The sequence below is a fragment of the Rattus rattus genome, chromosome 10 (assembly GCF_011064425.1).
Source record: "Rattus rattus isolate New Zealand chromosome 10, Rrattus_CSIRO_v1, whole genome shotgun sequence".
Classification (NCBI taxonomy): domain Eukaryota; kingdom Metazoa; phylum Chordata; class Mammalia; order Rodentia; family Muridae; genus Rattus; species Rattus rattus.
Window position 1 is genome coordinate 80,509,223 of NC_046163.1, and position 12,786 is coordinate 80,522,008.

The following is a 12,786-nucleotide window of genomic DNA, read 5'->3' on the forward strand; positions in this document are numbered from 1 at the left end:
CAGAACCAAAAGTTGGTTCTTTGAGAAAATCAACAAGATAGATAAACCCCTAGCCAGACTAACGAGAGGACACAGAGAGTGTGTCCAAATTAACAAAATCAGAAATGAAAAGGGAGACATAACTACAGATTCAGAGGAAATTCAAAAAATCATCAGATCTTACTATAAAAGCCTATATTCAACAAAACTTGAAAATCTGCAGGAAATGGACAATATCCTAGACAGATACCAGGTACCGAAGTTCAATCAGGAACAGATAAACCAGTTAAACAACCCCATAACTCCTAAGGAAATAGAAGCAGTCATTAAAGGTCTCCCAACCAAAAAGAGCCCAGGTCCAGACGGGTTTAGTGCAGAATTCTATCAGAACTTCATAGAAGACCTCATACGAATATTATCCAAACTATTCCACAAAATTCAAAGAGATGGAGCACTACCAAACTCTTTCTATGAAGCCACAATTACTCTTATACCTAAACCACACAAAGACCCAACAAAGAAAGAGAACTTCAGACCAATTTCCCTCATGAACATCGACGCAAAAATACTCAACAAAATTCTGGCAAACCGAATCCAAGAGCACGTCAAAACAATCATCCACCATGATCAAGTAGGCTTCATCCCAGGCATGCAGGGATGGTTTAATATACGGAAAACCATCAACATGATCCATTATATAAACAAACTGAAAGAACAAAACCACATGATCATTTCATTAGATGCTGAGAAAACATTTGACAAAATTCAACACCCCTTCATGATGAAAGTCCTGGAAAGAATAGGAATTCAAGGCCCATACCTAAACATAGTAAAAGCCATATACAGCAAACCAGTTGCTAACATTAAACTAAATGGAGAGAAACTTGAAGCAACCCCACTAAAATCAGGGACTAGACAAGGCTGCCCACTCTCTCCCTACTTATTCAATATAGTTCTTGAAGTTCTATCCAGAGCAATCAGACAACAAAAGGAGGTCAAGAGGATACAGATCGCAAAAGAAGAAGTCAAAATATCACTGTTTGCAGATGATATGATAGTATATTTAAGTGATCCCAAAAGTTCCACCAGAGAACTACTAAAGCTGATAAACAACTTCAGCAAAGTGACTGGGTATAAAATTAACTCAAATAAATCAGTAGCCTTCCTCTACACAAAGGAGAAACAAGCCGAGAAAGAAATTAGGGAAACAACACCCTTCATAATAGACACAAATAATATAAAGTACCTCGGTGTGACTTTAACCAAGCAAGTAAAAGATCTGTACAATAAGAACTTCAAGACTCTGAAGAAAGAAATTGAAGAAGACCTCAGAAGATGGAAAGATCTCCCATGCTCATGGATTGGCAGGATTAATACAGTAAAAATGGCCATTTTACCAAAAGTGATCTACAGATTCAATGCAATCCCTATCAAAATACCAATCCAATTCTTCAAAGAGTTACACAGACCAATTTGCAAATTCATCTGGAATAACAAAAAACCCAGGATAGCTAAAACTATGCTCAACAATAAAAGGACTTCAGGGGGAAATCACTATCCCTGAACTCAAGCAGTATTACAGAGCAATTGTGATAAAAACTGCATGGTATTGGTACAGAGACAGACAGATAGACCAATGGAATAGAATTGAAGACCCAGAAATGAACCCACACACCTATGGTCACTTGATTTTTGACAAAGGAACCAAATCCATCCAATGGAAAAAAGATAGCATTTTCAGCAAATGGTGCTGGTTCAACTGGAGGTCAACATGTGGAAGAATGCAGATTGATCCATGCTTATCACCCTGTACAAAGCTTAAGTCCAAGTGGATCAAGGACCTCCACATCAAACCAGATACACTCAAACTAATACAAGAAAAACTAGGGAAGCATCTGGAACACATGGGCACTAGAAAAAATTTCCTGAACAAAACACCAATGGCTTATGCTCTAAGATCAAGAATTGACAAATGGGATCTCCTAAAACTGCAAAGCTTCTGTAAGGCAAAGGACACTGTGGTTAGGACAAAATGGCAACCAACAGATTGGGAAAAGATCTTTACCAATCCTACAACAGATAGAGGCCTTATATCCAAAATATACAAAGAACTCAAAAAGTTAGACCGCAGGGAGACAAATAACCCTATTAAAAAATGGGGTTCAGAGCTAAACAAAGAATTCACAGCTGAGGAATGCCGAATGGCTGAGAAACACCTAAAGAAATGTTCAACATCTTTAGTCATCAGGGAAATGCAAATCAAAACAACCCTGAGATTTCACCTCACACCAGTGAGAATGGTAAGATCAAAAACTCAGGGGACAGCAAATGCTGGCAAGGATGCGGAGAAAGAGGTTCACTCCTCCATTGTTGGTGGGGTTGCAGACTGGTACAACCATTCTGGAAATCAGTCTGGAGGTTCCTCAGAAAATTGGACATTGAACAACCTGAGGATCCAATTATACCTCTATTGGGCATATACCCAAAGATGCCCCAACATATAAAAAAGACACGTGCTCCACTATGTTCATCGCAGCCTTATTTATAATAGCCAGAAGCTGGAAAGAACCAAGATGCCCTTCAACAGAGGAATGGATACAGAAAATGTGGTACATCTACACAATGGAATATTACTCAGCTATCAAAAACAATGACTTTATGAAATTCGTAGGCAAATGGTTGGAACTGGAAAATATCATCCTGAGTGAGCTAACCCAATCATAGAAATACATACATGGTATGCACTCATTGATAAGTGACTATTAGCCCAAATGCTTGAATTACCCTAGATGCCTAGAACAAATGAAACTCAAGACGGATGATCAAAATGTGAATGTTTCACTCCTTCTTTAAAACGGGAACAAGAATACCCTTGGCAGGGAATAGAGAGGCAAAGATTAAAACAGAGACTGAAGGAACACCCATTCAGAGCCTGCCCCACATGTGGCCCATACATATACAGCCACCCAATTAAACAAGATGGATGAAGCAAAGAAGTACAGGCCGACAGGAGCCGGATGTAGATCGCTCCTGAGAGACACAGCCAGAATACAGCAAATACAGAGGCGAATGCCAGCAGCAAACCACTGAACTGAGAATAGGACCCCCATTGAAGGAATCAGAGAAAGGACGGGAAGAGCTTGAAGGGGCTCAAGATCCCATATGTACAACAATACCAAGCAAATAGAGCTTCTAGGGACTACGCCACTACCTAAAGACTATACATGGACTGACCCTGGACTCTGACCTCATAAGTAGCAATGAATATCCTAGTAAGAGCACCAGTCGAAGGGGAAGCCCTGGGTCCTGCTAAGACTGAACCCCCAGTGAACTAGACTGTTGGGGGGAGGGCGGCAATGCGGGGAGGGTGGGGAGGGGAACACCCATAAGGAAGTGGGGCGGGAGTTTGATGTTTGCCTGGAAATCGGGAAAGGGAATAACACTCGAAATATATATAAGAAATACTCAAGTTAATAAAAAATAGTAAAAAACAAAAAACAAACAAACAAACAAAAAAAAACACTGACAATCTAGGTGGGTTTAATTCACACATTCTCCATTGTGTAAGGAGGTAACACACTTCTGTAAGTCATCTTCAGATTCTCATGGCACATATATGTGCACACATGTATGACACCTATCAATCGCACACACATATAAGTGAAGGCATTTAAAAAGAGCTTTTTAAGAAAAAAAGATGAAACCATCTACGCATTTCTTCCAACTTTTTGTGTGTCCATATACCACAATTTCTTTGCCTTCAGTGATATAGCAGCATTAACAGTAACATGGTTAAACAAACCACTTTTCAGCCTGTGTCATATGCTTGCCTAACATATGGGAGGCTCTTCACCCATTCTTCAAAACATACAAGCCATGAGGGGCTTGCATTTATACACTCATAGCCTCTAAGCAGGAAGATAATTAGTTCAATGTCAATCCATTCACATTATATGTGTGCGATCAGTCTGGACCACATGATATACTGTTCTAAAATTCAATAGCCAGCTTTCCCAGCTTTCAACCTTGTAAATGGAATCATACAGCATGGCAACATCAGGTTAAGCAATAGTTCTAAGTTCATCTCACATATGCTATGTTGTCATGGTCAGTATTTCTATGTGCAATTTGATCTTTTTCTGCTTAGCCATGACATAGCAATTGAATTTCAAACTATAACCAGAAAGAAAGTTTCCAAAGGGTTGTGGTCATGGATGACCCTTGGCTCTATTTCAGAATAAATCTTTTCCCATGTTCAAGTTTCTGGAGCATGTTTGATATTCTACTGTCTGTATGACCTTGTCTATGGCATTCAACATCTCTGAATCAATTGTGTTTGTTTGTTTTGTTTTGTTTACCAGAAATGAGATACTTTATAACACCTGTGTTGCGGTTTTTGATAAAGAATTACATAACAGAAGATATTGATAATAGATGGATATAGGCACATTGTGCTCTAAAGTTATAAATTTTTACTTAACATTGTAGAAAGAACTCTGTAGGTATGTATTACTAGTTGCCATCAAACACAAACACTGTGCACACTGCCAACAGTTTATCATGGTTTAACATATGATCTGGATGTCATCCAAATTGTCACTCAGCAGGAAGGTAAGACTTGATGGTCCTGCAGTATATGAACCTCTCTCTCTCCACAGAAAAGGCATTGCAGAAAAGGGCAAATATGCTAAAAAGGGCAACCCAGAGAAAAGAGACTAGACTAAATTTTAGAATGACTAACTCTGTCTGCTCCCTATAAACCTGACTGTGTCAGAGGATACAGAATGAAGATATGGCATGGATATTAACCCATTCTTTTCCCTGATTTAGGGATATAAATGGGGCTTAGTTTTAATACTTGGTTCTTTTTTCTGTTTTCTGTTTTCCACAACACAAGGAAGAACAGAATTCTGGTCTGAGTAAAACAGCTACACTACAAAGAGTAAAATCATAGGCTATTTACAGTATCATCATAAGTCCTCAATCAGCAAGAATCTGCAGCGAATTGAGCAACAGATACATTGAAGATAATGAATTTTCTCATGTTTTAGTCATAGCTACTCATATTCTTTTTCTTGTGGGGAGGCCCAAATTAAAGGAAGTGGTCACCATTCCTCTGGTCACTTGTGAATAATACATAACAGATAACAACCCGTTTGTAATTTTCTCATTAATTTAGGGTTACCTGAAAATTGGTGGCTAACATCCAGGTAAGCCAGAAATTATACTTTCTAGATGCCAGCAAGAAAGAAATATGTGAAGTAGCATGTGCAAGGCTCACTGGAGCCGATATGATAACAGATTCCAGGTGATTATGGCAAATGGTGGTTGATTAGAGAATAAAGCAGATTGAAGGTTGAGGGATAAAATTATGTGAGACAAAATACAGTAAACATAATGAACCTAGGTGTGTTCCAGACAAATGCAACGGAAACTAGATGAAGCACAGAGAAGATATGTGCTCAGAAAAGTTCACAAAATTCCCTCCAGACACAGATTTAGATACAAACAGTATGATACCTACTAAACATAGCCCCACTTAAAAGAAGTAAGAGTCTAGTGCCACATTTATTTAACAATAGACCAAGAACACAAATTCATACTACCTCAGATGCCATATTACATCAATAAACTGTATAGTAAGAACAATAAAAATAAATTTTCATTATATTTTTAATCAAAAATGTGAAAAACAATAGATTGAGATACTGTCTAAGGAAACTGTGAGCTTTTAGGTTGGTGGAAAATAAAAGTCCTTTTTTACATCTCAAATGAATTTACTTTAGTTTCACAATGATAAATACTATGTCAAGCATAAGAAGGTATTAATGGACTTTAAGAAGATTAAATATAGGCCCAAATAATATAGCTCTGAGCCTTCAAAATTCCAACTGTCCAAATTGCAATTGTAAGCAGTCAATCAACTTTTTCAAAATATTTAACAGAGATTTGGTACTTTGCAAGTCACATGAATGTACCAAAATAATAGATGATAGCCCATCCTATTAAAAACCAGTGTGTAAAGTATATCACTTGTGAAAATTAAAATGCTATAGCCTGCTTGTCTCAAAGTCAGCAGTAACCAAAGTCACAAATGAGAATATTGCCCAAATACCCACACCAGCTGGAACATTGACACAGCTCTGCTGATGCAGGAACTATCAGCCTTCCTGACAGGAAGCTCCAGCTTCCTTCTGGTATACTACCCCTTCCCTGTATGGGGTGGGGCAGATCAGTGGACTAATACCCACCCAAATGCTACAGGCTACATGTCTCCCAGGAGGTCATAATTATCCAAGGGCACAAAAGTTTCACAGTATCCAGGGCGCAGGAGGTCAAGAGTAACCAGAGACATAGGAGGCCTGTTCTAACCAGAGAAACAGGAGACCCACTCTAACTAGAGACAACATTGCCAGCCTCCAAGGAGAACATGTCCAACTCAGGTCACAGAGTTCTACCTGCCTTCCAGGGGGCCAGTTTCAGTCAGATACACCCAACACCCATGCCAGTTAACACCAGACAAAAACAGACGGCCAATGAAAGCTCAAGAACATAAACAACAGAATCCAAGGTAATTTGGCATCATAAGAAACCAGTTCTCCTACCACAGAAAGTACTGTATACCTTACCACACCAGTCAAACAAGAGAATAACCTAAAATTGTATCTCATAAAGATGATAGAAGGCTTTAAGAAGGATAAAAAGAACTCCATTAAAGAAATACAGAAAAACAGGCAAACAGGTAGAAACCCTTTAAAAAACAAATGAATCCTTTAAAGAAATACAGGAAAATACAATCAAGTAAGTGAAGGAATTAAACAAAAATCCAAGAACTAAAAATAAAATTAGAAACAATAAAGAAAACACAAAGGGAAATAACACTGGAGATGACAACTTAGGAAAGAGATCAGGAGATACAGATGCAAGCATCATCAACAGAACACAAGAGATAGAAGTGTGAATATCATAAAATAGGAAATATTGAAACATTGTTAAAAGAACTCGCAATGGGGAAAAAGCTACTAATCAAAAATATCAAGAAAATTGAGGACACAATGAAAGATGAAACCTAATAACAACAGGAATATATGAGTATAAAGAATCATAGCTAAAAGAGCCAGAAAACACCTTTAACATAATCTTAGAAGAAAACTTTCCTAACCTAAAGAAAGTGATAACTTTTATATACAAGCCTACAAAATACCAAATAGATTGGACGAGGAAACAAAATCCTCTCATTACATAATAATCAAAAGACATAGCAAAGACAAAACAAAGGAAGCATATTAAAGGCTATAATGGAAAAAGGCCAAGTAACATACAAAAATAATTATTACATCAGACATCTTAACCGAGACTCTAAAAGCCAGAAGATCATGAACAGATGCCATCCAGACCTTAAGAGAACCACTCATGATTCTACACACAGTAAAATTCTCAATTAACGTAGATGGAAAAAAGCAAGATATTACATGGCAAAATCAAATTTAAACAATATGACTCTACTACTGCAAACCCACAGAGGATATTTGAAAGTAATCTGCAAGAAAAGGAGGGTTATTACACCTAAGAAAACAAATGAAACCAAAAATTTCTAAACAAACACAAAAGAAGATAATAATACACATACAATAAATATAACAGGAACTAACAATCCTCTGTCCTTAATGTCTCTCAACATCAATAGACTCAATGACATGATAAAAAGACACAGGCTAACAGACTGGATATGTAAACAAGAAACACTGCTGCATAGAAGAAACACACCTGAGTGACAAATACAGCTATGACCTCAGAGTAAAGCCTGGAGAAAAGCTTTCCAATCAAGTGCTCCTGTGATACAAGCCGGAGTAGCAATTCTAAAGCCCAATAATATAGAATTTAACAAAAAGATACAAAAAAGAGTTGGGGAAGTATACTTCATATTCATCAATGAAAAAGTCCAACAAGGAAAAGTCTCAATTCTGAATATCTATGCTCCCAAAGCAAAGACACCCACACTCTTGAAAGAAGCTTTACTCAAGCTCAAAACACACATTGACATTCACACAATATTGAAAGACTACCAAACCCCTCATTTAAACAGAAACTAAACACAGAAACATTGAAACTAATAAAAGTTAGGAACTAAATGGATTTAACAGATATCTGCAGAACATTTTATGACAAACAAGAGAATACTCCTTCTTATCAACACCTCAAGATATTTCTCCAAAACTGATCATATAATCGGAGACAAACCAAGCCTCAAGAAATACAAGAAGATGAAATAATTCACTGAATTCTATAAGATCACCACAGAGTAAGGCTTGATTTCAATAGCAACAAAGACAAGAGAAAGTCCACATACTCATGGAAATTGAAAAACTTTCTGCTCAATGATAACTTGGTCATGGAAGAAATAAAGAAATAAAAGAACAGAATACAGTTAAAATGAAGGTACATCATACCCAAACTTATGGAACACAAAGAAAGCAGTATTTATAGCATGTTTCTTACCACTAAGTGCCTTCATCAAGAAATTGGTGAGATCCTATATAACCTACTTTACAGCACACCTGAAATCTCTAGAACAGAACGGAGCAAATACACTGAAAAGGAGTATATTCCAGGAAATAGTCAAACACAGGGCTGAAATCAAACAGAAAGGAAGAGAACTATACCAAGAGTCAAGAAAACGAAGAGCTGGGTCTTTTGGAAAATCAACAGTGTAGATAAACCCTTAACCAAACTAACTAAAGGGCAAAGAGGCAGTATTCAAATTAACAAAATCAAAGAGGAAAAACAAGACATAACAACACAAAAAATGAGGAAATTAAAAAAAAAACATCAGAAACTATAACAAAACTCTACACTAAACAAAACTGGAAAATATGGATTAAAAAATATTTTCTAGACAAATATCAGTTGCCAAAGTAAAGCAGGACAAGGTAAACTATCAAAACAATCAATAACCCCTAAGGGTGTAAAAGCAGTAATTAAAAAGATCCCAAACAAAAACAAATCCAAGGGCTGATAGCTTTAGTGAAGGCTTCTACCAAATTTTCAAGGAGCTAATGCTCCATGAACTGTTCCACGAAATAGAAAGAAAAGGAACAGCACCTAATTCATTCTAGGAATCCATAGTTACACTGATACCTAAACAACCCAAAGACCCAACAAAGAATGAAAACTTCAGACCAATTTCACTTATGAATACTATACAAACCTACTCAGAAAAATTCTCCCAAACCTAAACTAAGAATGCATTAAAACCATCAGTCACTATGATCAAGTAAACCTTATTCCAAGCATGAAGAGATGGTTCAATATATACAAATCCTACAAGGTAATACATTATATCAACAGACTCAAGAAGAAAAACGACATGAACATCTCATTAGCTTCTGAAGAAGTTTTCAACAAAATATAGCACCGTTTCATATTAAAAACCCTGGAGAGATCAGGAATTCATGGTATAAACATATATATATATATATGCAATTACCCTAAAATCCAGGACAAGATAAAGCTGTCCTTGCTCTCTATCCATTCAATATAGTACTTAAAGTTCTAGCTAGAGCAATTAGAAAACAAAAAATCAAAGGAATACAAATTGGAAAGAGAGAAGTCAAATTATCACTATTTGAAGATGATATAATAGTTTACATAAGCCACCCTCAAAATTCTACTAGAGAACTACTACAGCTGATAAACAACTTCAGCAAAGTGGCAGTATATAAAATTATTATAAAATAGTAAATAGCCTGCCTTTATACAGAGGACAATTAGTAAAAGAACAAAATTAGGGGAACAATACCCTTCACAATATCCAGAAATAATATAACATATCTTGGTGTAACTCTTACAAATCATGTAAAAGATCTGTGTAATAAGAACTTCATTTTTTACACTTTTTTTCAATTACTGTACTTTTTTTTAAATTTCCATTTCAAATGTTAACCCCTTTACCAGTTTCCCCTCCAAAAACCTGCTACCTCCTTCCCCTCCCCATCCCCCTGCTTCTATAAGGCTGCTCCCACATACACCCCTTTCCTCCTGCCTCCCCCTTTTTGGAATTCCCATACACTGCAGCATTGAGCCTTCATGGGACTAAGGGCCTTTCAACCCATTGATGCCCAACAAGGCCATGCTCTTCTACACATGTGGCTAGAGCCATGGGTCTCCCCATGTATATTCCTTGGATGGTGGTTTAGCCCCTGGAAACTCTGGTGGAGTTGGTTGGTTGATATTATTGTTCTTCTTTTGGGGTTACAAACCTCTTCACTTCCTTTGATCCTTCCTCTTACTTCTCCATTGGGGACCCCACTCTCAGTTCAATGGGTGGCTGTGAGCATCCGCCTCTGTATTTGTCAGACTCTGGCAGAGGCTCTCAGAAGACAGCTATATCAGGTTCTTGTCAGTATGTACTTCTTTGCATCTGCAATATTTTCTGGGTTTAGTGGCTGTATATGCGGCCTTTCCTCTAGTCTCTCTTCCTCAATGTGTCTCTGTATTTCCTCCTGTGAATGTTTTTGTTCCCCCTTCTAAGAAGGACTGAAGCATCCACACTTTGATCTTCAACTGATAAGAACTTCAAATCCCTGAGAAAAGAAATCAAAGAGGACCTGAGAAGATGGAAAGATCTCCCATGATCACTGATTGCTATATATGACATAATGAAAATAGCCATCTTACCAAGAGCAATCTACAGATTCAATGCAATCCCCTTCAAACTTTCAACACAATTCTTAACAGACATTGAAAGAGCAATCCTCAACTACATGTGAGGAGAAAAAAATGGTTTTCCAAAACATTTTTCAGAAATATAAGAACTTCCAGGGGAATCCCTTTCACTGACATCAAGCTCTAGTACAACGCAATAGCAATAAAAACTGCATGACATTTGTATTGAAAAAGGAAGATTGATCAATGCAATAGAGGCAAAAACCCAGAACAAAACCCATATATGTATGGACAGTTGATCTTTGGCAATGAAGTCAAAAACAGTCATTTAAAAAAAAATCTTCAATAAATGGTGATGTTCTAACTGGTAGTCTGTATCCTGGAAAATGAGAATAGATCCCTATTTATCACATTGCACAAACCCAAGTCCATGTGGATCAAGGGATTTCAATATGAAGCCAGATACACTAACTCTAACAAAAGCGAAAGTGGGAAAGAGTTTTAAACACATTGGCACAGTGGGAAATTTTCTGAAGAGAACACCAGTGGCTCAGGCTCTAAGATCCACAACTAACTAATGATAACCCATGAAACTGACATGCTTCTGTAAGACACAGGACACTGTCTATAGGACATATCTGCAACCTATAGATGGGGAAAATGTTTTCATTAATCCAACATCTATGTGGGAGCCTTATGGCTAATATCTAAAATATATGAATAACTCAAAAAGTTAGACTCCAGAAAACCGAAAATCCCAATTAAATTGGAGTTTAGAGCTAAACACAGAATTCACAACAGAAGAATCTTGTATGATTGAGAAGCACCTAGAGAAATGCTCAAAGTCTGGAGTTGTCAGAGTAATGCAAATCAAGACATACCAATCAGACTGGCTAAGATCAAAAACTAAAGCACATGCTTTCAAGGATGTTAAGAAATACAACACTTATCCTTTGGTGTTGAGCTTGCAAACTGGCACAACTACTCTGGAAATAAATCTGGGAATTCCTCATAAAATTAGAAATAGTTCTACCTGAAGAATCAGCTATACCATTCTTTGTCATATACCAAAAAAAGGAGCCAACCATTCTATAAGGACACATGCTCCACAACATTCATAACAGCCTTTTGTGCAATAGCCAGAAGCTGCAAACAACACAGATATCGCTCAATGGAAAAACGATACAGAAAATGTGGTTCATTAGCACAACAGAATAGTATTAAACTGTAGAAAATTAAAAGATCATAAATATCGGAGACGAATGGAACTAGAAAATGTTTTCCTGAGTGTAGTAACTCAGACCCAAATGGTCATGCATGGTATGTACTCACTGATAAGTGGATATTAGCAAAAAAGTACAGAATATCAAGGAGACAATCTATAGACTATAAGAAGTATAACTAGTAGAAGGACCACATGAGGAGGCTCAATCAAACTTACATAGGGGAAGGAAATAATCATGGGAGGCAGATGAAGGGCAATAATTGTGTGGGATAGGGAAGGGGAGATGGAAAAACAGATCAGAAAAAGACATGGGGCAACAGAGGAGGGGCCCAGAGGGCCAAGATAATGAATGGAAATAAGGAGCCTAAGGGTTGGGATATGGGAGACTCTCTAAAAGTACCTGAGACCAGGAATGTGAGAGACACCCAGGACTCATTGGAGTGACATTAGCCAAAATGTCCATAGTGGGAACAGGGAACTTGGCCACCCCCAGTAGATAGACAGGGCTTTTGTTGGAGAAACAGGTTTAAAAACCCAGTTAACAATTTGACCTGAGCTCAAGGTATCACTCGACATCCGTAGGGATGGAGGAATATCTTGCCTTAGCCTCCCAGTTAGCTGAGTGTGCATACACAGACATCTGTGAGAGAATGATGTATTTTATATTTCGTGTATCCTGATCTTTAATAGTAAAAGCAAACTGATCGCCGGGAAACTTGCGGATCACACAACTGCGATGCAGGTGAGCTGAGGCACAACCATCAAAGCACACACGTGGTGGCTCACGGTGTCGAAAACCAACCCTTAATTAGTAAATGCCTCATTTTTAGAAAACGATGGTAAAATGATATTTGTATTTGTTACATATAATCCTGTCACTAAATTAGAGAAAGATTGGCCATTTTCAAGTGGTCACA